The sequence below is a fragment of the Oncorhynchus nerka genome, linkage group LG1, assembly GCF_034236695.1.
Source record: "Oncorhynchus nerka isolate Pitt River linkage group LG1, Oner_Uvic_2.0, whole genome shotgun sequence".
Classification (NCBI taxonomy): Eukaryota; Metazoa; Chordata; class Actinopteri; order Salmoniformes; family Salmonidae; genus Oncorhynchus; species Oncorhynchus nerka.
In genome coordinates, this window is record NC_088396.1 from 33389993 (window position 1) to 33415773 (window position 25781).

At 42.0% G+C, this 25781-nt stretch overlaps 1 protein-coding gene across 1 annotated transcript in view; it reads right to left on the minus strand.

Annotated features, from left to right (window-relative positions):
• itprid2 (ITPR interacting domain containing 2) overlaps positions 1-14051 on the minus strand; it is a 49107-nt gene extending 35056 nt beyond the window's left edge. The window contains exon 1 of the mRNA XM_029647956.2: positions 13921-14051. The gene's annotated coding sequence lies outside the window, so the exon portion shown is untranslated. The remainder of the gene's footprint in view (positions 1-13920) is intronic.
• Positions 14052-25781: the final 11730 nt, after the last annotated feature.

Genomic DNA, 25781 nt, shown 5'->3' on the forward strand with positions numbered 1-25781 from the left:
TTACAGTGCCATCATCAGCACCACCATTGCAACTTGTGTAAAATGCACATTAAATCCTAATAAACATGGATGCAAGTCCTGAAGAATCCAATACTTACATGCCCTTTGAGGTCATAAAAAGTCTAATGAATAAAGTAGGGATGGGCAATATAGGCCAAATATCATATCACAGTATTTCAAATAATAATAGGATGGTATGACAGTATTTAGTTTTTTAATAATAAAATATTTAAAATTTGCTGAGTAGTGCGTGACCCAAGGGTGGCAACAAATACATTCTTAGTGATTTCAATAGGCCTTTCTCCATTCGGATTGTTTTATACTCTTCAATTAAAAACATACGCCCCCCCAAAAAAACAATCTGCGTTTTCAGCTACTTCCTGCACTAATTTGAGATCATTTCCACACTGCTGCGTAGGGTTGCGCCTTAAGGCCAAGCAACTTAGGCCTTGTTTTTAACTAAATGTTGCAATTGTGATTTGACTTGTGATATAGCGCCAAAACACTTGGGTGAACTGTTGGAATCATGGAAATATAATAATTATTCCAATACTATAGCTAGAATATAATAGTGGGCACTTTGAATAGAGTTTTGTTTGACATGACAACGAATGAAAACGCCAGGGATAATTGTTGACAAGTGTTTCCTAGGGGACCCTATAATCTTTGGCTACATTTAATGTTCTCTCTTAGCTACTTCATGTAGCTAACATATTGCTGATCCCTGCCTACAGACAGAAACTAAAACAAGAAGCTCCCACGCTGAGGTCTGTCCAACGCTGGTCCGTCCAAGCTGATTCCACACTCCAAGACTGCTTCCATCACGTGGACTGGGATATGTTTCGTATTGCGTCAGATAACAACATTGACGAATACGCTGATTCGGTGTGTGAGTTCATTAGAACGTGCGTTGAAGATGTCGTTCCCATAGCAACGATTATAAACATTCCCTAACCAGAAACCGTGGATTGATGGCAGCATTCGCGTGAAACTGAAAGCGCGAACCACTGCTTTTAATCAGGGCAAGGTGACTGGTAACATGACCAAATACAAACAGTGCAGCTATTCCCTCCGCAAGGCAATCAAACAAGCTAAGCGTCAGTATAGAGACAAAGTAGAATCTCAATTCAACGGCTCAGACACAAGAGGTATGTGGCAGGGTCTACAGTCAATCACGGACTACAAGAAGAAAACCAGCCCAGTCACGGACCAGGATGTCTTGCTCCCAGGCAGACTAAATAACTTTTTTTGCCCGCTTTGAGGACAACACAGTGCCACTGACACGGCCTGCAACGAAAACATGCGGACTCTCCTTCACTGCAGCCGAGGTGAGTAAAACATTTAAACGTGTTAACCCTCGCAAGGCTGCAGGCCCAGACGGCATCCCCAGCCGCGCCCTCAGAGCATGCGCAGACCAGCTGGCCGGTGTGTTTACGGACATATTCAATCAATCCCTATACCAGTCTGCTGTTCCCACATGCTTCAAGAGGGCCACCATTGTTCCTGTTCCCAAGAAAGCTAAGGTAACTGAGCTAAACGACTACCGCCCCGTAGCACTCACTTCCGTCATCATGAAGTGCTTTGAGAGACTAGTCAAGGACCATATCACCTCCACCCTACCTGACACCCTAGACCCACTCCAATTTGCTTACCGCCCAAATAGGTCCACAGACGATGCAATCTCAACCACACTGCACACTGCCCTAACCCATCTGGACAAGAGGAATACCTATGTGAGAATGCTGTTCATCGACTACAGCTCGGCATTCAACACCATAGTACCCTCCAAGCTCGTCATCAAGCTCGAGACCCTGGGTCTCGACCCCACCCTGTGCAACTGGGTACTGGACTTCCTGACGGGCCGCCCCCAGGTGGTGAGGGTAGGCAACAACATCCCCACCCCGCTGATCCTCAACACTGGGGCCCCACAAGGGTGCGTTCTGAGCCCTCTCCTGTACTCCCTGTTCACCCACGACTGCGTGGCCACGCACGCCTCCAACTCAATCATCAAGTTTGCGGACGACACAACAGTGGTAGGCTTGATTACCAACAACGACGAGACGGCCTACAGGGAGGAGGTGAGGGCCCTCGGAGTGTGGTGTCAGGAAAGTAACCTCACACTCAACGTCAACAAAACTAAGGAGATGATTGTGGACTTCAGGAAACAGCAGAGGGAACACCCCCCTATCCACATCGATGGAACAGTAGTGGAGAGGGTAGTAAGTTTTAAGTTCCTCGGCATACACATCACAGACAAACTGAATTGGTCCACTCACACAGACAGCATCGTGAAGAAGGCGCAGCTGCGCCTCTTCAACCTCAGGAGGCTGAAGAAATTCGGCTTGTCACCAAAAGCACTCAAACTTCTACAGATGCACAATCGAGAGCATCCTGGCGGGCTGTATCACCGCCTGGTACGGCAACTGCTCCGCCCACAACCGTAAGGCTCTCCAGAGGGTAGTGAGGTCTGCACAACGCATCACCGGGGGCAAACTACCTGCCCTCCAGGACACCTACACCACCCGATGTTACAGGAAGGCCATAAAGATCATCAAGGACAACAACCACCCGAGCCACTGCCTGTTCACCCCGCTATCATCCAGAAGGCGAGGTCAGTACAGGTGCATCAAAGCTGGGACCGAGAGACTGAAAAACAGCTTCTATCTCAAGGCCATCAGACTGTTAAACAGCCACCACTAACATTGAGTGGCTGCTGCCAACACACTGACTCAACTCCAGCCACTTTAATAATGGGAATTGATGGGAAATGATGTAAAATATATCACTAGCCACTTTAAACAATGCTACCTAATATAATGTTTACATACCCTACATTATTCATCTCATATGTATACGTATATACTGTACTCTATATCATCCACTGCATCCTTATGTAATACATGTATCACTAGCCACTTTAACTATGCCACTTTATTTACATACTCATCTCATATGTATATACTGTACTCGATACCATCTACTGTATCTTGCCTATGCTGCTCTGTACCATCACTCATTCATATATCTTTATGTACATATTCTTTATCCCCTTACACTGTGTATAAGACAGTAGTTTTGGAATTGTTAGTTAGATTACTTGTTGGTTATTACTGCATTGTCAGAACTAGAAGCACAAGCATTTCGCTACACTCGCATTAACATCTGCTAACCATGTGTATGTGACAAATCAAATGTAATAATTTAATAATAATTTGATTTAATTTGATTCATGCTTAACGTATTCCTCTTTGATTTAAAAGATACTGTTGCACAAACAATATGCTGAATGCTGATTTAGGTCTACACCATCACTGGTATTAGCAGGCTGTATAGCTAATTACATTTGCTCTGACTGAGTGCATTTATTAGATAACTAGCCAGCTAACTAGCAATTAGCATTAGCAGCTAACACGCTTTAGGCCCAACTTGCTAAGAAAAGACAAACTATGTGATTGCAGATGTAAGAAACACAAATGAAGTGTAATTATAGAACGCTAGTGGATTTATATTAAGAAGCAAAGTGAAAAAAGGCATCGCTGTCGTCAACATTGCATGTGCTCTGTTGACCATGAAGTGTCTTGTGGTGGAGGAACAACAAAAGTGCTCCTTGACAGGGGGCGGGGCTAGGTATGTGTGGAAAGCGGCATTGTATATACACTGTCTGTATGTATATAATATATATATACACACACACACACATAATATACATATATATATATATATATATATATATATATATATATATATATATATATCTAACATATGACATTTGTAATGTCTTTATTCTTTAGGAACTTCTGTGGGTGTAATGTTTAACTAACTGTTCATTTTTATTGTTTATTTCACTTTTGTATATTATCTACTTCACTTGCTTTGGCAATGTTAACATATGTTTCCCATGCCAATAAAGCCCCTTGAATTGAATTGAGAGAGATGACTCAAGTAGCCTAAATCCCGAACAAACCTGAATGATCCACCTTCTAAGTCAAGAAGTCTCAAAGGCACACTAAATAATTTAACTTTGACATTTCCATCTAAATAACTCAAATATGTAAAAGACTGCACTTTATTTAGGAACATTTTTACCCATTGCTTATAGCATCCTTCCGCATTCTGGTATTTTAGTGAAGCTCACATTCTAACAGGGTAGAGCTTAGGCCTATGTTTCCGCATCAATTTAAACAAAGCGTTGTCGTGGCAATGTGAAGGTAAGATTAATCTTGGATAAATCTTGAGGAAGGTCAAACTGTGCTTGACCTCAAGAGGCTCCAGAACTGGCATGGCGGAAACACTCTCCAGTGAGTAAGAGTGAGCTTGAGAGTGAGAGTGGTTGTGAGTGTTTCTGTCACTTTAACCCTCGATCCCCTTGTAGAGTCGAGCAGACCAGAGGTAACCACTAAGGTTGCATCCCAAATGGCACCCATAATCCCTATATAGCACACACATTTGGGGCCCTGCTCAAAAGTAGTGCACTATTAAAAGGAATAGGGTGGCATTTGGGATGCAACCCTAAGTCTAGGCCTAAATCACAATGCCCTAATTTAGAGAGCGACAGTGGAAAAATGATTGCTGTTGGCAAACCATGCCCTGGTTTACAGCAGGTTATTTCAACGTAAAATGGCAGGGGAAGTTCAGTTTAACCCAATATTACCCCAATTTAATTCAAAAATCACTCTCACAGCTGGTGCAGGTGAAGCATGAGACCAACAGGGTAACACTTTATATTAAAAGTGCTTTTATACCTGCGGATGTAATAATGCTGTAATTACACTAGTGAAAACATTGTTTTAACATGTGGTTATATAGTACCCATGAGGATCATTTAACATCGTTTCGAATGAGTTTCAGTCATATGATTGTCAATGAGCTGCAGGCTAGAAGTTAGGCCCTCGGCCTTAATGACCAGGACTGTAATAAACTTCAGTTCCTCTCTGGCTGTTCACTTTCCTCATTGGTCCTGCTCACTGGTACACTTTGTATGCTGAAAATGCTGTTATAGGGACAAGAACAGGAGAACAGGGGTAGGGGGAGCTCTGCTATGCACCCGCCAGCAACACACAAGGACACACAAACCATTAGAGCTATCCTACTGCATCTTCAGGCTTTATAACATGTTTTATAAGCAAAGTCAACTCACCATTTGCAAGACAGAGGTCAGGGGTTAGGCTAGTTAAGAGTTTTTGGGCCTAATCTACAGATCACATGCTTCATATAAGACCCATTAATAACCATAAAACTACAAAGGCCATCTATGAGACGGTAACATATCACTGTCTGGCAAAACAGCATTATGACTTCGGCCTAATTAGAAATCAGTGATTTTGTCATTTATCTAACACTTTAATTACTTGATCTTAGCATTAATTAGATCTACATGCAACTCTCTGGAGCTTTGCCTAATGCTCACAAATGAACTGTAAAGCTTGGACCAGTCCTGCAGACAGACATGAGTGTCAATTGAGGAGAGGGAGTCTGGAGTCACATGAGACTAACAGTGCTTCTCGGAAAAACATATTGGAATTCAAAGCGACCAGCTCCACAATCTGCAGCACATTCATTTTTCAGCGCTTCCTTTATCCAAGCCCCCTGCAGGGCACTTCCACAATAAGAGGACTGGATAGACTGACTGCCTCTTTGCCAAAAACAGTCCGGGAACATTGTCCTGTGTTCACCTCCTGAGGCCGCCTGCATGTCCGTCCCCATGTCCGCCTGTCCGTCCCCATGTCCGCCTGCCCGCCTCTACTATTGTCCACCTGTCCATCCCCATGTCCGCCTGCATGTCCATCCCCATGTCCCCCTGTCCGTCCCCATGTCCGCCAGTCCGTCCCCATGTCCGCCAGTCCGTCCCCATGTCCGCCAGTCCGTCCCCATGTCCGCCAGTCCGTCCCCATGTCCGCCAGTCCGTCCCCATGTCCGCCAGTCCGTCCCCATGTCTGCCTGTTAGCCAGTCCGTCCCCATGTCCGCCAGTCCATCCCCATGTCCGCCAGTCCGTCCCCATGTCCGCCAGTCCGTCCCCATGTCCGCCAGTCCGTCCCCATGTCCGCCAGTCCGTCCCCATGTCCGCCAGTCCGTCCCCATGTCCGCCAGTCCGTCCCCATGTCTGCCTGTTAGCCTGCCCGTCCCCATGTCCGCCAGTCCGTCCCTATGTCCGCCAGTCCGTCCCCATGTCCGCCAGTCCGTCCCCATGTCCGCCAGTCCGTCCCCATGTCCGCCTGTTAGCCTGCCCGTCCCCATGTCCGCCAGTCCGTCCCCATGTCCGCCTGTCCGTCCCCATGTCCGCCTGTTAGCCTGCCCGTCCGCATGTCCACCTGTCCTCATGCCCGCCTGTTTGCCTGTCCGCCCACACGTCTGCATGCCCGCCTGTCCACTCACATGTCCACCTGTTTGTCTGTTTGCCTGTCTGGCCAGCAAAGCTACACTACCAGCCAAGAACACAGCAACACACCATGTACCATCCAGCAGCATTATCATATTGCAAATCATTAACACCCAACAAGGTCAGCATTGCCCTGGGCTTCCGTTTGACTAGTGTGAAACAAACATATGGAGCGAGAAAGAGGCTAGGAGAGATAGATGGGCAAAGAGGTATTAGAGGTAGAGAGAACAAGAGAGCTGTAGCAATGCAATAAACCTGGCAGAGGATTGTTACATTAGTGGCTTAATTTTCATATTACAGCTGAGAAGGAACAGTTACAGTTGTTATTGACAAATGAAAACATGTCAGTTTGTCACTTTCACGAGGTTAGAGTAATAACATGTTGAGCTACTTAATTAAGACATTGGTTCGAATCAAGGTTACGCCTTTAGATTGAGAAAATGAACAACTATGGAAGATTTGGCACTTTAATTTTCAATCCTAAACCCCGGCCTGGTCTGCTTGGTCTATTTCGCAATCATTCCCGGAAGTCTTAAGATGTTGCGCCTCTGGGTTTAGAAACTCTGTGGTAGTACTGTAAGAGATGTGCTGGCTACATTTTACAGTGATTGCATGAATTATTTTCATAAGATAAACATGGCTCTGAATAATATGGCGTTAGGTTTCTCCTTGGCTGTTCGACATCTTGCTGATACTGGCTGAAATAAATCCTGGTTATGAAATAGGAATGAGAAGGCAAAACCACAATTCTTAGGACTTTAGTCTGCTACAGTACACCTGCAAATACTTAGCTAGATGAATCAAAATAGAGGCTTACTGGCAATGGCAATTATGATGTTCTTTCACAAAAACATGATTACAAGATTCCGGATTATCCCTCAAAGTCCTTCATAAAGGACAGCGTGACAGGAAGAAATCAACAGCATGGAGAGGTTGAAGTTTTGTACATCTGGAAATCACAAACAAAGCTCCCCAGCAACCCACACTACTCCCCAGATGTCACGTTGGTATTGACCCCGTCTCTCTCCCCCCTATCATGGTTACAGTAAATGGGAGCTATTCTGTTTGTGGGACTCAGGCCAACTTCATTTCCTGTGTCCAGGCATAGCAGAGCCCCAAGACCTTCAGATTGCACGGAGAAAACACACGCACAAGCGCACACACAACCCCCCCCCCGCCACCCTTCAGCAGTGTTGTTTCTGTGCTACGTGACTACAAGGACCTGAAGCAGGCCAGACAAACAAACCATGGAGAGCAAAATGATGTTGATAACAACGTCTTGTACATTGGTTCATGTGCAGACTGACCTGAAAAATTGGTTTACAGATTGGTCATTTCACACGGGCTGAGATCATTCTCTCACAGCAGTGTGCGTGAAAGGACAGGATCAGATTCAGAACCAGCAGCAAACTTAACATCACAACCCCATAGCCCATTCATACATACTTCATAGGTTATTTGTGTGTACCAAATAAGTTCTAAATACCTGGGCCCGTTTTCCCGATAGTGATGGAACTTAGGCTTAGGTTTTAACCATGCATCTTTCCTACAACAGCCGAAGACGTAACATGCGTTTCCCAAAACACCATGCAGAGAGCGAATGGTCGCTAAGTGCATCGTCGGAGCATGGGTGAACACTGATAGGATCGAAAGAAAGAGAGCACTGCTCTCGGATCAGCTTTCTCCTTTCAACTCTTTCCTTAATAACATAATTATTTCACAATACTGACGACGGATCAGCGCCTAGAGAGATATTATAGCATATGGCTGCAAATATTCTGCCGGCTTATTCTAATGCTTACCCAATAAAAATGCGTACATTAGGCTACACATCATGAAATATTTTGAGACAAATTACAGCCAGTAGCCTACAAGTTGCAAAATAGAACTCAAATGACTGAACATGAAACTTATTTCTATATGATTGAAAGAGCCCTATAGAGCCCACTGTTTATATTTTAATGCAGTCATCTCAGTTTCATTTGAAGCATATTTTTATGCCGCTTGTTTGTATCAATTGCAAAGACATTGGAAAGTTTGTATTTGCAGACCACTTTGTTCTGAAGTTATCGGCGGTCACAGAGAGGCGGATAAACCATGTGATTCTGTTTAGCTGAGATTTCTGTGCATAAAGTGACACGGCAGGGCAAAAAAGCATCCAACGACACACTTACAGGCTGACTACACTCGTGTTGCGAGCGCTGCAAAATACATTTAGAAATCTATATTTTTCAATTATTGCACGCGCCAACGAGCATCTGCGTTGCCAAGGGCTAAAATAATAGGCAGTTCTGTTTCTGACACAGATAGCGCTGCAGGTCCTGCCTCTCCCATCTCCTCATTGGTTTATAGAAGCAGGTACCCACGTGACAACTCCTCATTGCTAATACCCACGTGGGTGACTGAAAGACGAATGAGGCCAGTGGCGGTAATGCACCTAATTTATGAAAGTTACCAATCGCAATATAAAGTCAAGAGAAGAAAAGGCCTGGAAGGAGGAGAAATGACTAGAAACTATTTGGTTGACCGCTTTATGTGTGGACTAATTGTTGGAGTAGAGGACCTTGTGCATTTCAGGTAAAATAACTCAATGTTTATATCCCAGGACAAATTAGCTAGCTAAATAGGACAAATTAGCTAGCAAGTGCAAGCTAGCTAGCTAAATTGCCATAAATGTTTAATGCTTTTCGACCTGTTCCCAAATTAATATAATTGGTTCAGAGTTTGTTTTGATATTTTAACCTGCGTGTCGTGATCGCATTTGGTGTGGGGGGACAAAATACATTTATGCACGATGGAGCACACGCGCAGCCGGTTTGGGTTCCGTGTGTTGGAATCGGCTAAACTTAGATCATTGAGGTAGTAAATTAATTATAGGAAATGAAATAGACTGGGTGTTGTGTTAGAAGTTAATGGTTCTCTGAAGAAAGACAGAAGGCTTTGGAATGTGTTTGATGGAGGAGAGCGACGTATTGATATAGGGAAGACAGATGGATATCTGTGGATTAGGTGAAGAAGGGGTTGAGGTCAGGAGGTGAGGTCAGTTCCCCTTAAGGGAGTAATCAGGGTTGGTATCTGGTTACCTTCTTTCATGTGGAGCCATGAACTGTAAGGAGGAGTGTCTTAAGTAGGATGCATATAAACTGTGATGTCTGAAATGTTTTACGGTCTGATTTCAGCTGTACAGAACGTTTGGGAAAGATTAAACTTGGTTAAAGCTTCTCTAGTGTTCGTGAGTTATTTACTCTGAAAAATAAGAACCTAACACGTGTTAGCTGTTCTACGAGTGGTCTAAGGTAGGCTGTAGATTGAGCGTTTTCAAGTGAAACGTTAATAACAATGGTTTTGGAAAACAGCTCAGAGATTTAACGATGTTCCTACGAAGGTTCTAACAATGAACTTAGCCTTAACTTTGTGAGGGCCGGTGGCAGTATTCGGTATTTCAGATGAAGCTAGGATATGGATATAATTGGTAGTATTGGATAGAAAAGTCACTGAACTTTCTAAACCTGTTAAAATAATGTCTGTGAGTATAACAAAACTGATACGGCATGCGAAACCAGAGGAGAATCCATCCGGATTTTGATTTTTTTCTTTCTTTTTGGGGTGTCTGCCCATCCAAATCCTTGTTTATGAGAAAATCAAAGGAATACCTCCCAGATTGCAGTTCCTAGGGCTTCCACTAGATGTCAACAGTCTTTATAAGGAGTTTAGCTAGAAAATTAGCTAGAATTTGTAGTTTTTCTAGGTGGCTCCAATTTTGAATGTAGTATTGTGGCGTGCATGGATGAGGGCGCGCACTTCGTTATTTATCTCCGGTAAAGAACATACTATTCGCCGTCTTAAATTGAATCGTTTATTTACATATTAGGGTACCTGAGGATTGATTAGAAACATTGTTTGACTTGTTTGGACGAAGTTTATTGGTAACTTTTGGGATTCATTTGTATGCATTTTGATTGAGGGAAACAGGTGGATTACTGAATCAATCGCGCCAACTAAACTGACTTTTTATCGAACAGAACAACCATTTGATGTGTAGCTGGGACCCTTGGGATTGCAAACAGAGGAATATCTTCAAAGGTAAGTGATTATTTTATCGCTATATCTGACTTTCGTGACGCCTCTGCTTGTTTTGCAAATGTTTGAAATGCTTTTGTACGCGGGGCGCTGTCCTCAGATAATCGCATGGTATGCTTTCGCCGTAAAGCCTTTTTGAAATCTGACAAAACGAGTGGATTAACAAGAAGTTACGCTTTTAAACTATGTAAGACACTTGTATTTTCCTGAATGTTTAATATTACGATTTTGTATTTTGAATTTGGCTCACTCCGATTTCACCGGATGTTGTCGAATTTGATCCCGGGAATGCTTACAGGCTGAAAGCTTATGTAATTCTACATCATGGCTCTGGTTCGGAACCAGCTGTGCTTTGTGCCAAAATAAATTATTAAAGTACAAAAGGGCAATTCCACAGTAACAATGTTTGGCATTTCTATGCCAAACAAAAAACATTGATTTCAAAGTTTAACAAACCATACAACTCTATGAACAAGGATTAGCCTACTTTTAACAATTTACACTGAACATTTTACAAAAACACATTTCCTGGAAAAACTGTGCAGATGCAAAGTTTGGTAACAGAATTGCCGTAGAATCTCCATCCGTTTTTGTATGTGACCACGTTTTCAAACACTCTTAAAGGAAAATCCACTCACAAGTTCTTTTTTTTTTCTCATTAGTCCACTGTTGACACAAGCCCAAATTGTTTTACATGTCAGTATTCATGTTTCAAGCCGCAAACTTTCACCGACCACATCATCATGATGCTATCCAAAGTGAAACCACCTTCACCACAGTTGCACACCATGGCTGAAGCTAATTGGCAAAATCATTTGGCTAACTCTTCAAAACAGCGTACACACATCAAACCACACCCGAAACCAACTCACGTTTGAATTCATTGCATGTCCATTTCAGGACAATACTTTTTCTGGTAAACCCCTTTACCATTTGTTTGACAAGAAATCAAAGTGTTTGCTTATTCTTCATTTCTTTTTCTCCTAATCTTATTCCTAATTTTAATGGAGAATGGTTGAAAAATGCATATATGCTTCATTTCTCAAAAATATAGACTTGACACCTAATTTTAAATGCTCCTATGAACTTCACTTGTTGATGCTAACAGATCTTTTTACATGGAAATTACAAAAAAATAGATAGAAAGCACATGAATAATTCAATCAAAATATGGCATGCCTTTGAAATCAAAGTCATGAAATGTCTTTAAAAGGCTTGCGAGTTGTTTTATTTTACATGTCCCTAATTCTTCAAGCATGAGTCATTCAGTCAGGGGCCTTCTCCTAGAATAATAACAGAGCATTTCTGACATGCAGGCCGGTCTGTTCTTTTTCCTTAACTCTCTCCTGTAGTTAGAAATATAAGCTACTGGCAACACTTTCACAAGTCTGGTAGAAATGTAGTCAATGGTCTCAATGCAGACACGCATCCTCTGATAGTCTACTTGGTGGATCCACCTGTGTTACTTCTGCAAACACTCACTTATCAGCACAGGTGTGGCACACCCACCTGGATGACGTCATCAAGAAAAACACAGGCCAAGTCCCAAAGGCCACCCTATTCCCTATATAGTGCACTACTTTTGACCAGGGCCCATATGTCTCTGGTCAGAAGTATTGCACTATGTAGGGAATCGGGTGGCATTTGGGACACACACACGAAGCATGTGACCCCAAGTCAGATAGGCAGCTAGTTTGCTCAAGGAGGAACGTCTGTGCCCTACTGTTTAATATGTAAGATAAAAACCAACACAGCAGGATAAACTAAAGGGCCCCTAGCCACTGTATAGCTAGCATATACCTCTACCAACTGATGTATATTGCTGGTCCTATAACTTAGTTTCAAGTTCTATTGTTTTAGTCCTTGTTGCCACCTTTATTATTCTGTGCATCTTGTAAAGTACTAGACCACTAGCTACCTTTTAATTATTGGTTAATGTTCTTTGCCCTTATTCATTAAAGCCTTTTTTAATGGTTGCTCACAATGTGGAGATGTGATGTAAGTAAATTAGAATGCCACTAGAAATTAAATGTATTATTATTTATATGTATAGGCTGGCCTCTGAAGAGATGACAGACCTCCCATGTGCAATACCTGGATTCAGAGAAGCACGTTGGTGCCAGAGAAAATGCCAGACACTAGTTCTGTCTATAGCCCCAACATACTGTCTGTGTTCGGCTGGCCTCTCAGGAGACTACAGACCTCCTTAGCCCCATTCCTGGTTTTGGAGGAAGCGCGTAACCACACACAGCAAAACGTTTATCTTGAACATGTAAAAACATTGTTGTGAACATTTCCTCATACAGGCATCAACCATTAACATAAATGTAATCTAAGTTACTTCAAGGATGGGACACTCAGATATACAGTAACCTGTAAAACACTGAATACCAGACATGAGTTCTAAGTCCTGTTTCTCCTGTATGAATAGAATACGTATAAAGTGCTTTACCTACTGTACCTGGAAGTGCTGAATCTCTAAGGCTCTCTCTTTGGTCAATATTATGCAAATGCATTGGCTATTTATACACAGTTTTTTCTCTCCCACATCTATTCATGAACAGAACATGTAGTAAATAAAGTTATTGAAAAGCAGGCTAAGAGTAGAGGGATTATTACTGCAACTTCTACCCTGTCTGTTTAAAGGCGATGTGGACAGTATTTAAACACAACCAAAATACACAGCGAAATTAAAGCATGATATATATGAGTTATGTTTACTCATTGCCTGGGAAGCGCACAATGAATAGCATATAATGCTATATTCTATGACGGGCAGATATTAGCTTTTGAATGAGGAAAGTTCCCTCTCACGACCTCTACAAGTCAGAATGTTAAATAAAATTATATATGTTATGTTAAAATAGAATTGTATTCAAGATTCTAGCTTGTAGAGGTCGTGAGAGGAAACGTTCCTGATTCAAACGCTCATTTCTGCTCGACGTTGGAGTCCAGGCAAGTTTACTCATTGCATGTTTATAATGTGTCCCATGAGGGGGCGTATGGGACGAGGAACATTGGAAAGAAGAGGCTATTGACTTAAACAATTGTAAAACAGTAGGCTACTTCGCTGATGTCTCAGCCTCCAATGTCTGAAAAATGAAGCCTATATTGGTTACACGTCGGGTCTCACAACACGTCTTGCACAAAAAAATGTGTAGTCTCCCACCTGAAGTGTTTTTGCCTTTTATCCTAAACTACCTTTCTAAAGGCTATTCATGACATAACATATCGGGCAGTGTAGGCTATGTAATTACATTGTTTTGTGACTTCCATTTGCCATGTACATTTCCAGTTGATATAAAAGTCGTCCATTTGTTTCCCAAACATTACTTGGGGATTGAAATCAGTGACAAGTGAGGTCCATGTGAATTGCATCAGGCAAAGTGCGCCACGGTAAAAGTTTGGCATCAGATTTCGAGTTATCCTCGTATGTTGTTTCCATAAAAACATAAACACTTACCATTGTGATGCGGGTTGAAAAGGAGTTTGAAGCGTTGAAAAGTAACTCCGTTGAACTGGAATTTGACAAACTTTGCCGAAACTTCATTTACGAAGAAAACTAGTCTTCCGCTTCCGGAGGGAGTAAAGTAACATAACAAGGGGCGGGCGGCCAGCGAGTCTGTATTCATATCTAGGACGAGATGACGTCTTCCACTAGGATATTCTGTAACCTGCTGGTGGTATACGCGTAGTGCAAACAGTGAAATACAGTAGGCGCCTAGTAATAGTAAATTACAATATGTGAATGTAATGGAACTTCCTCGGAGCAGGTCCTGACAATACAACAAAATGTAATAACTTTATTTTTCCCAGAGTGTACGAGCCACTTTGTCCTCGCCTGCATTTGATATTGTTTTGTTTTGTAGACTATAGTTAGTCTGTCTTTGTATATTCTACTTAATTTGTACACTAGAGCAGGGGTTTTCAAACCTATCCCCGGGACCCCCAGCCAATCCATGTATTTGAACTATTTCTGATTCAATTAGTCTGGGGGTCTCCGAGGAGAGGTTTAAAAACTGCATTAACACTATATGTTGGGATGGTAACAAATTACATTTCGATTTTGAATTTCTGAACAACAAAAAAAATAAGTGACACAACCACCTTACTCATTTACACATTGTAACTATGTGTGTTTTCATCTTTGCTGCTAATAAATTGGCAAACTACCCATCCAGATCCACCTCTGGAAAGCGTTTGTATTGCACACATTTATGGACATTTGAAATCACACCTGACCTAATGGCTATGTCAGGAACTTTTGACTAGGTAAGCCATTTTTGACTAGGTTAGGCCTACACTATTGCAGAAGCTTTTAAAATGTTTTAGGGGTTTATAATTTTAACAACTGTGAAAGTAAGAGAGAGCGAGGTATGTTGTCACACTTTTCACGCTGTCTAACATTTACTGGGCACATTACATCACAATGGTATAAATGTCATACCAAATGAAAGAAGGAAGTCTTGGGAACATATTTTGTATTCATTACATCTTCATATATTATTTCAGTACAGAGTTGTAGACTGTTAAATAGAGAGTGTGCACTTGTGACAATTTGCCCCATCAGTGGGTAAGTTGTCACATTGGATTATCAACAAATAAGATCACAACTAATTCATTGTGAATATTGATTTTCATTTCAAATTCAAAACCAAATTCAACTTCATTAAAGAACTCAAAATAAAAACAATCATGCCTAGAGAATCTGGCAAATCATGCCTTTCAATCAAAACAATAATGCTGGAAGACCACACATGCATTAAGTGGCACGACCACCTTACTCTGAACTTTGAAATCGAACGTTCTCTGGCGTGCACATAGATCCACTGTAATTGTTGTAATCGGAATGGAATGTAATGCTGCAGATAACTTGCTTAAATGTTTCAAGTCTTAACAGAACAGACATGGTGTTTAAACACACTGATGCACTAATGCACGGTTTTGTAACAGTTTATACGACTTACATCCGTATCTGACTTATCAGACTCATCTTCTGAGTCACAGTTCTGGCACACATGGGCCCATTTTATTTATTTATTTTATTTCACCTTTATTTAACCAGGTAGGCAAGTTGAGAACAAGTTCTCATTTACAATTGCGACCTGGCCAAGATAAAGCAAAGCAGTTCGACACATACAACGACACAGAGTTACACATGGAGTAAAACAAACATACAGTCAATAATACAGTATAAACAAGTCTATATACGATGTGAGCAAATGAGGTGAGATAAGGGAGGTAAAGGCAAAAAAAGGTCATGGTGGCAAAGTAAATACAATATAGCAAGTAAAACACTGGAATGGTAGATTTGCAGTGGACGAATATGCAAAGTAGAAATAAAAATAATGGGGTGCAAAGGAGCAAAATAAATAAATAAATAAATACAGTAGGGAAAGAGGTAGTTGTTTGGGCTAAATTATAGGTGGGCTATGTACAGGTGCAGTAATCTGTGAGCTGCTCTGACAGTTGGTGCTTAAAACTAGTGAGGGAGATAAGTGTTTCCAGTTTCAGAGATTTTTGTAGTTCGTTCCAGTCATTGGCAGCAGAGAACTGGAAGGAGAGGCGGCCAAAGAAAGAATTGGTTTTGGGGGTGACTAGAGAGATATACCTGCTGGAGCGTGTGCTACAGGTGGGAGATGCTATGGTGACCAGCGAGCTGAGAGAAGGGGGGACGTTACCCAGCAGGGTCTTGTAGATGACATGGAGCCAGTGGGTTTGGCGACGAGTATGAAGCGAGGGCCAGCCAACGAGAGCGTACAGGTCGCAATGGTGGGTAGTATATAGGGCTTTGGTGACAAAACGGATTGCACTGTGATAGACTGCATCCAATTTGTTGAGTAGGGTATTGGAGGCTATTTTGTAAATGACATCGCCGAAGTCGAGGATTGGTAGGATGGTCAGGTTTACAAGGGTATGTTTGGCAGCATGAGTGAATGATGCTTTGTTGCGAAATAGGAAGCCAATTCTAGATTTAACTTTGGATTGGAGATGTTTGATGTCGGTCTGGAAGGAGAGTTTACAGTCTAACCAGACACCTAGGTATTTGTAGTTGTCCATGTATTCTAAGTCAGAGCCGTCCAGAGTAGTGATGTTGGACAGGCGGGCAGGTGCAGGCAGTTGAAGAGCATGCATTTAGTTTTACTTCTATTTAAGAGCAATTGGAGGCCACGGAAGGAGAGTTGTATGGCATTGAAGCTTGCCTGGAGGGTTGTTAACACAGTGTCCAAAGAAGGGCCAGAAGTATAGAGAATGGTGTAGTCTGCGTAGAGGTGGATCAGAGACTCACCAGCAGCAAGAGCGACATCATTGATGTATACAGAGAAGAGAGTCGGGCCCAAGAATTGAACCCTGTGGCACCCCCATAGAGACTGCGAGAGGTCCGGACAGCAGACCCTCCGATTTGACACACTGAACTCTATCAGAGAAGTAGTTGGTGAACCAGGCGAGGCAATCATTTGAGAAACCAAGGCTGTCGAGTCTGCCGATGAGGATGTGGTGATTGATAGAGTCGAAAGCCTTGGCCAGATCAATGAATACGGCTGCACAGTAATGTTTCTTATCGATGGCGGTTAAGATATCGTTTAGGACCTTGAGCGTGGCTGAGGTGCACCCATGACCAGCTCTGAAACCAGATTGCATATCAGAGAAGGTATTGTGAGATTCGAAATGGTCGGTAATCTGTTTGTTGACTTGGCTTTCGAAGACCTTAGAAAGGCAGGGTAGGATAGATATAGGTCTGTAGCAGTTTGGGTCAAGAGTGTCCCCCCCTTTGAAGAGGGGGATGACCGCAGCTGCTTTCCAATCTTTGGGAATCTCAGACGACACGAAAGAGAGGTTGAACAGGCTAGTAATAGGGGTGGCAACAATTTTGGCAGATAATTTTAGAAAGAAAGGGTCCAGATTGTCTAGCCCGGCTGATTTGTAGGGGTCCAGATTTTGCAGCTCTTTCAGAACATCAGCTGACTGGATTTGGGAGAAGGAGAAATGGGGAAGGCTTGGGCGAGTTGCTGTGGGGGGTGCAGTGCTGTTGACCGGGGTAGGAGTAGCCAGGTGGAAAGCATGGCCAGCCGTAGAAAAATGCTTATTGAAATTCTCAATTATGGTGGATTTATCAGTGGTGACAGTGTTTCCTATCTTCAGTGCAGAGGGCAGCTGGGAGGAGGTGTTCTTATTCTCCATGGACTTTACAGTGTCCCAGAACTTTTTTGAGTTAGTGTTGCAGGAAGCAAATATTTATGCTTGAAAATCTAGACTTTGGCTTTTCTAACTGCCTGTGTATAATGGTTTCTAGCTTCCCTGAACAGCTGCATATCACGGGGGCTGTTCGATGCTAATGCAGAACGCCATAGGATGTTTTTGTGTTGGTTAAGGCAGTCAGGTCTGGGGAGAACCAAGGGCTATATCTGTTCCTGGTTCTAAATTTCTTGAGTGGGGCATGCTTATTTAAGATGGTTAGGAAGGCATTTAAAAAAATACCCAGGCATCCTCTACTGATGGGATGAGATCAATATCCTTCCAGGATACCCCGGCCAGGTCGATTTGTTGCATCTCACGCACTTCACCCAAGTCTCTTTTGGAAGGCTGTTTGAAAATGGCTCCACACAGACGAGGCAGAAGCACTCCTCTTCATCTGATGATGACTCTTCTACGATTCTTATTTTTTTAGCTGCCTTCTTGTTCTTTGCAGATCCAGATTTTGACTCCCCCTTTGCTTCCCTTTCTTCGGAAACAGCCTTTTGCTAGATCGTGCCTTATTCTTTTCCATTTGTAGTGCATGCTTCACTGGTGTGTCAGTTAGAATTGCTGTTTTTCTTCCTTTAAAAGCTGGTTTTCTGGGGGCCAGCTTTTGGATATGGCCGGATGTCCTCTGGAGATGGTAGTCTGCTGTCAGCAATGGCATTACTGGACAAGGGTGAGCTGGTGCTAGCATAAGAACTGGGCAGGTCTGTGTCTGAGCTCGTGCTAGGCAGGGCTGAAATGGTGCTGGGGCCTGCCTGGCAGGTTGGGGCTGGGGCCTGGCAGGTCTGGAATAGTGCTGGGGCCTGGCAGGGCAGGGTTGGTGCTGGGGCCTAGTAGGGTTGGGTTCTGAATGAGGCGATCTGTTACGTAGGATGGCACAAACTCGGTTTCCAGAAATACATCCATGTTGTAAGGTTGTACCCCAGCCACCCTAAAGCCAGCCTGAATGTTCAAGGGGGGTTGCAGCCAGAGGATAGGCGATTGCCACAATCCTAGGAATGTCATAAACTGACATTATCTTCCCGGGATTGTTCCTCATCCAGGCATCACACACGGTGTTGATGTGCCTCTTTTAGCGGTCTGTAGACAGACCTGGGGTTGAAGCCGGTGAGAGCAATGGGGTGGGAATGACAGCATAATTATGCCATTTACTTTGGCATAATTGAGTCCATCAATGGATAGACGAGACTCATGGTTGTCCAAAAGGAGTAAACAGGGCTTCTCCTTTGAACATTTCGTATGCTCGACGAAATGTTTCAGAAAGTCAACAAAGTGCACATCTTTCAGCCACCCAGAGAGATTTGCCACTTCTTTGCTGCCAGGTGGCCCATTGATCAGGAAATGATTGTGGAAGTTGACACGGGGGAATATAAAATATGGAAGTATATTATTTCCTGTAGCTGAGATAGCACAGGCCAGTGTGACGAGGGTTCCCTTTTCAGGGGAGGTCAGTGACCCTACTTGTTTGAATCCACATCTGCCCACCACTTTGTCAGGTTTATGTTCAGTGGTCACCCCAGTTTCATCAACATTCCATATGTCTCTTGGTCCAAATTGATATCTCTGTAGCACTTATGCTACATTGTCGAAGAAAGCATTAACATTTTCTCTATTGAAGCTAGTTGCCTCTGACTTTCTCAGCGACAGCATTGGATGCCGCTTTAAGAAGCCTGTAAACCACTTCGAGCTGGCATTTTCTTTTTTTGTCTACATTGGCACGAACTTCACCTGGTGTGCCACAGCAAACTGTTAGGCAAGTCTTCTGACCTCACTTAGAGACAGACCAAAATAAATGTCAGCTGACCTAGTAATATACTGAACAAGCTGCAGGTCCAAATCAGGTGAAAAAACCTGCCGTTGCTTTGTATATCCAACCACTGTTGTTGGCATGGCTGTCTGACTTTCAACTTTCTGACTTTCAACTTCTTCTCTGGTAACCTTTTAACAATACAGAGTCAGAGTATTTTGGCCCTGTCCGGGGGTGTCCTCGGATGGGGCCACAGTGTCTCCTGACCCCTCCTGTCTCAGCCTCCAGTATTTATGCTGCAGTAGTTTATGTGTCGGGGGGCTAGGGTCAGTTTGTTATATCTGGAGTACTTCTCCTGTCCTATTCGGTGTCCTGTGTGAATCTAAGTGTGCGTTCTCTAATTCTCTCCTTCTCTCTTTCTTTCTCTCTCTCGGAGGACCTGAGCCCTAGGACCATGCCCCAGGACTACCTGACATGATGACTCCTTGCTGTCCCCAGTCCACCTGGCCATGCTGCTGTTCCAGTTTCAACTGACCTGAGCCCTAGGACCATGCCCCAGGACTACCTGACATGATGACTCCTTGCTGTCCCCAGTCCACCTGGCCATGCTGCTGCTCCAGTTTCAACTTCCACCTGACTGTGCTGCTGCTCCAGTTTCAACTGTTCTGCCTTATTATTATTCGACCATGCTGGTCATTTATGAACATTTGAACATCTTGGCCATGTTCTGTTATAATCTCCACCCGGCACAGCCAGAGGAGGACTGGCCACCCCACATAGCCTGGTTCCTCTCTAGGTTTCTTCCTAGGTTTTAGCCTTTCTAGGGAGTTTTTCCTAGCCACCGTGCTTCTACACCTGCATTGTTTGCTGTTTGGGGTTTTAGGCTGGGTTCCTGTACAGCACTTTGAGATATCAGCTGATGTACGAAGGGCTATATAAATAAATTTGATTTGATTTGATATGGCAATTTATGTCAAAATCCTTTGCCGTACTCCTGATTGATTTGTTCTGCAACTTCACCTGCCTCATTGCCTTTAACATTATGCCAGGTGGTGTGCTGCCATTCTCTATTTTCTTTTATCATTTCTAACCATCTTTCTTTCCTTCCCCACTTTCTTTCTTTCTTTCCTTCCTTCTTCCTTCCTTCAAAAACACATTTCCTCATTGCAATGACATATTCATTACAGGCTTACTATTCCCACCTCCATGTCTACTATCCTTGTTGCCACAATGCAATTCATAACACCACACAAAATGAATGACACTGTATGAAGTAGTGTGTGTGTGTGTGTGTGTGTGTGTGTGTGTGTGTGTGTGTGTGTGTGTGTGTGTGTGTGTGTGTGTGTGTGTGTGTGTGTGTGGATATACTGTCTCATACAGTAGGCATGTAGTGTGTTAGTAGATACCCACACACACACACACACACCAAAGCCTGTCTTGTGTAGTCCAGGGATATGTCTGCTGCTCTAAACTATAGGTATATATGATAATACATTTACAGTAACATTTTATTATATTATCAGAGCTGATTACACAATATCACAATGTTTTTTGAACATGTTCTATGTGTCTATGTATACTGGGGCAAATTGTCACATGTGAAGACTTGTGAGGATCATTGAGACACTTGTCCCAAACTGACATGTGTGCTATTGTTGGCTAAATCTCAAGGTTAGCTCAACATAGGACTGCAACTAAAGTATCAAAATACACGTTATTGTCTCCATTACTCAGTGCAAAATTATCATTTTGAACATTCATACCTAAAAAAAAAATATTGCATAAAATGTAACGTGACAATTTTTCTTACTTTTGCCCACATGTGAACACGAAGTTGACCATAGAACATGTAGTCACATAAAGTAGCTATTTGAGATTGCGCCTCTCATGTTAGAGGCATGAACAGTTTGATCATTTACCCGAATGACAATTTACCTTGTTCTCCCCTACAACTTTATAGCATAGTTTTAAGATTAAAAGTCAAATAAAAGCTCACCTGCTGCCTCCGACGTAATGTTTCATATCCACCACAAGACGACGCCATTGTATTTCCAATGCAACCGCAGGCAGCATCCTTCAAAAAAAAAAGAACACTTTTAGGAAGCGAAAAACATTTATTGCTCTGTTGTGCGAAATACAGATCTCTGACAGTGTAGTGTGCCTGTGCACATATCAGTGGCCGTGACGTCAAGGTTTCCCTCACCCACGAGAATTAAAATATTATGGACACATATGATGTGTTCCCGTTCTTAACGAATAAACAATGACATTTCATCATTTCATCACATATTCGAGTGGCACCTGTGTTCCTTAATTACAAAAACAAAAGTTACGATTACCGTTGTATTGTAGTAAACAGAACGTAGTAAAACAGATAAAGGAAACATGTAATTATGATATATGGGTGACTGTTATCTGTGTTTTAATAGAACAACAAGACATACCATTAAAGTTCCCAACATTTTACAACATTGATCCCCTGAACATTATTATTGCCTTTACGAAGAGGTGCGGTTTTTTTGCCTTAAAATAATTGATTTCTTTACTTTTTCCCAAACTTTTATTCCAATTCAAATCAAATTGTATTTGTCACATGCGCCGAATACAACAGGTGTAGATAGACCTTACAGTGAATGCTTACATACACTACAGCTGCACACACTGTGTGTAGTGCACTATTGGACATCATTCTGAGTTCCCTACAAATTATAATGCTTTTATACTACTTTCATTATTATTATATTACAACTATAGGCCTAATATGTTCATATTTATATTACGACATAGTGATAATACTAACACTATTATGATTATTATTTATTGTTATTATTAGGATATTGGTGTTATTATTAATTTCCCTAATAAACTATATAGATCATGTGCACTCCATAGGGGTTCAGGCAGGCACGTTTATGCAGCAGGTGGTCGGTCACCTGCTATATGAAACCCCCGGAAGTGTTCTTAGCATATTATTGAAACCAAAATCCATCCCGCTATGGGCCACAGCTGAGTCCCGAGCCAGGATTTTACTGTACACATCCCAAATGGCACCACATTCCCTACATAGTGCACTACTTTTGACCAGAGCCCTATATTCGCCCTGGTCACAACTAGTGCAATACATAGGGATTAGGGTGGCATTTGGGACATTACCACTGTCTGCACCTTCCAGCGTGATTTATTACACGCCAATACCAAATAACTAATCAGTGGTCTAACTAATTAATGCACATTTGCATTTTTGCATAAGCAATTAGTGCGATGAAAGTGAATTAATTCCGTTTAGCATTTCATTGCAATCTAAGCGTCTATTCAAGCGGATGGGCATTAGTGAAGACTTGGAGTAGGGACTCAGGATGGTTTCCCTGCTCCGAGACAAGGCCGGACGGGGTTCTGATTAGGGAATGGAAGGTCAGATCCTCATATTCAAATAGCTGCAATGGGTTTAGGTTTTGTTTGCAACCAAACACCGAGTTGAACACAATGCATGTTCTCTCTGGTGAGACGGAATAAGGATTCGTTAAACTATGCTATGAGGTCACTGGGAAAACGGCTTGCTTTGCCTGATTCTGACACAATATAAACCTGGTTTATATTTTTGCATTAAATTTTTGGTTTTAAGAGCAAACAATAAAGTATCATATTATTGAGCACATAATACATTAATAATATTTGCAAAAAAAGACAACACTATTACAATATGGCTACAATATAAAGGAATTAGTTGAATTTGCACACTTCTATTTGTGTCTTAAAACGCTTGGCAAATATGTTTAGCTAATATGTTCAACCGATAGCCTGGTCTTAGGGCGGTCACCAGAGTTTCATAACATTTGAGGATAAATCCCGAAGGCCAGGGACTGAGGGGTTTGCTGGCCTGAGAAAAAAAATAGCATTTTCGAAAATAATTTCCTGCAATTCTACGTAACTTTACATGACTGTAGACATTTCAATAATGTTTTTTATACCACACAAAATGACAAGCTACTCTGACATTGACATACTGAGATCAATAAAAAGGACGACCCATGTCTTCGATGCAACCAATAGCATAGGCCAATGAAAATACATATCTCAAGCCTACAATATGATAAGGAAATTATAGTTTCTAGTGGCATTCACTTATTATACAAACATTTTTTTCCCTCAATTGTATTTTGAAATAATGAAAAATATAATTTAGCTGCTGGCTGCTGTTCATTGACAGCCACATTGACACCAGCAACAACTGAACAATCATCTGTTTGATATTTGCCGCGCAGGCTGACCATTTGCTTGATTCCCAACTCTAGGCATATGCGCTCATAAAGTGACAAAACACAATCAACAGCAATACATTTTTTAAATAAGCTATTAATCATCTGTGGCTAAATTATGCTCTATAGTGTAGTATTTGCAATTATTTCATTTATTTCTGTAGAGACAGAAGTAATTATATAATTTGGCAAATGTATTTCAATTTATCTGCGACACTTCCAGCACCTCTTACTGAAAACGCACGAAATTTGCTGAAATGCATTATGTACATATATGCACGAATTGAATGTGAGATTGTGTTGCTTCCTGCGGTGCTATGTTTAATTCCGTACGCTGTGCTCTCTCTCCCTAAGGCCAAATAATCAACACTTCTTGTTATTAATTCAATGGATTGTGGTCAGTAACCAAATAGGATATTATTGTGTAGGTAGGCCTACTGTTACAATAATATTTAAAATAATCTATCAGCAAGTAGCCTTGCCTACAATTACAAGATAATAAATGCAGTAAAACAATGAAGCCAATAGGCTAGTGGTTTCAGCTAGATTGTTTTTGAAACGATGTAGGCCTTATGACCTTTTTAACCAATAAGAAAATATGTCAAAATTACTTGATAGCCTATAGGAAAGGTGTAAAAGTGGATTCACATCAGTAGACTAAGTGAAATGCATCAGAAAGTTATTGGAAAGTTCAGGAAAACATCAGGGAAGCTCATCAAGTAGGCTGTAGGCCTAATGTGTGTGTGTGTGTGTGTGTGTGTGTGTGTGTGTGTGTGTGTGTGTGTGTGTGTGTGTGTGTGTGTGTGTGTGTGTGTGTGTGTGTGTGTGTGTGTGTGTGTGTGTGTGTGTGTGTGTGTGTGTGTGTGTGTGTGTAGAGAGAGAGAGAATATCTGCATTGCTTTCAATTGCTAGACTAATGATCACTAGCACTCACCTCCACTTAGCTAACATTTCCCAGCATAATTGTAACTGAAAATCCAAAAGGAGATTCAGTGCAAACAACAATCTGACATTGATTGGTTTATCAAGGCTTGTCTCAAAGCAGCAAGGATCCTGTCCCAATCAAAACATAGCTGGAACTATCAGTTGACTACACATGGCAATTGCTGTACATTTATTATAACCAGTGGTGTAGTGCTATCTTTTAGGTAGCCTACCAGAGCACAATTTTGTATTATTATTACATCAGAATTTCTGAATGAAAGTTGGTACCTACATGTAGCTTATTGTAGGCTATAAAATAATTGTAGAATATACATACAATAGGCCTACATCCTCCACATTGCACGATTCCATATGCCTACACATAAGTACCTCAATGAAAATGTTATATGTTTTCAATCCTAAAATACCAAATTAGGCCTTATTACAAATTATGCCGTCATCACTGTCAATCATGAATAATAATTCTTCACATTTTACAGGTAAAACGTCCATGCTGAATGCATGCCAACCATTGGATCCCAATCTGTTTCATGTGAATATGCATTTCGATCTTCTTGAATGATGTAGGCTAAGTAGCCTAACTACTGTTCCATCGAATTTTAGAGCAGATGGAATTGAACACAGCCACCTGCATTTTGTTTCATTCAAAGCACATTTTAGACTACGGCACCTGCTGTTGAGTTCTATTCACATGAGAAAAATCCTAAATTGTCATAAGAAATTAAGTGGTGTTTTTGGAATTCGTTTTGTTATGTAAAATACTAATGAATCATTAAGTAATCTTGCAAGACAGCACCATTCTGAGAAGTGGCTGAGCGTGGAAGTGGCACTGCACCCCTGATTATAACCGTTGGGTGACTTCGGGAGTTTCAGCTCTAACCATAGCTTAAATTGCTCACTCAGTTGACAGCATTTTTTTTACACCATCGCAGCAGTGCAAAATATTCGGGGCTGTCAGATCTTACAGTGTATTATTGAGGCCTAAGTTAGTAATAACGGTCTGTAAAACACTCAAACAAATTGTTTCGTTTAGTTGTTGTTTTCCCCCTTTAGAGCAGCCCACGTTAGGTTTTTTGCCCCAGCACTACACAGCCGATTCAAATAACCAGCAGGGGGACAGAACCGAGTTTGGGA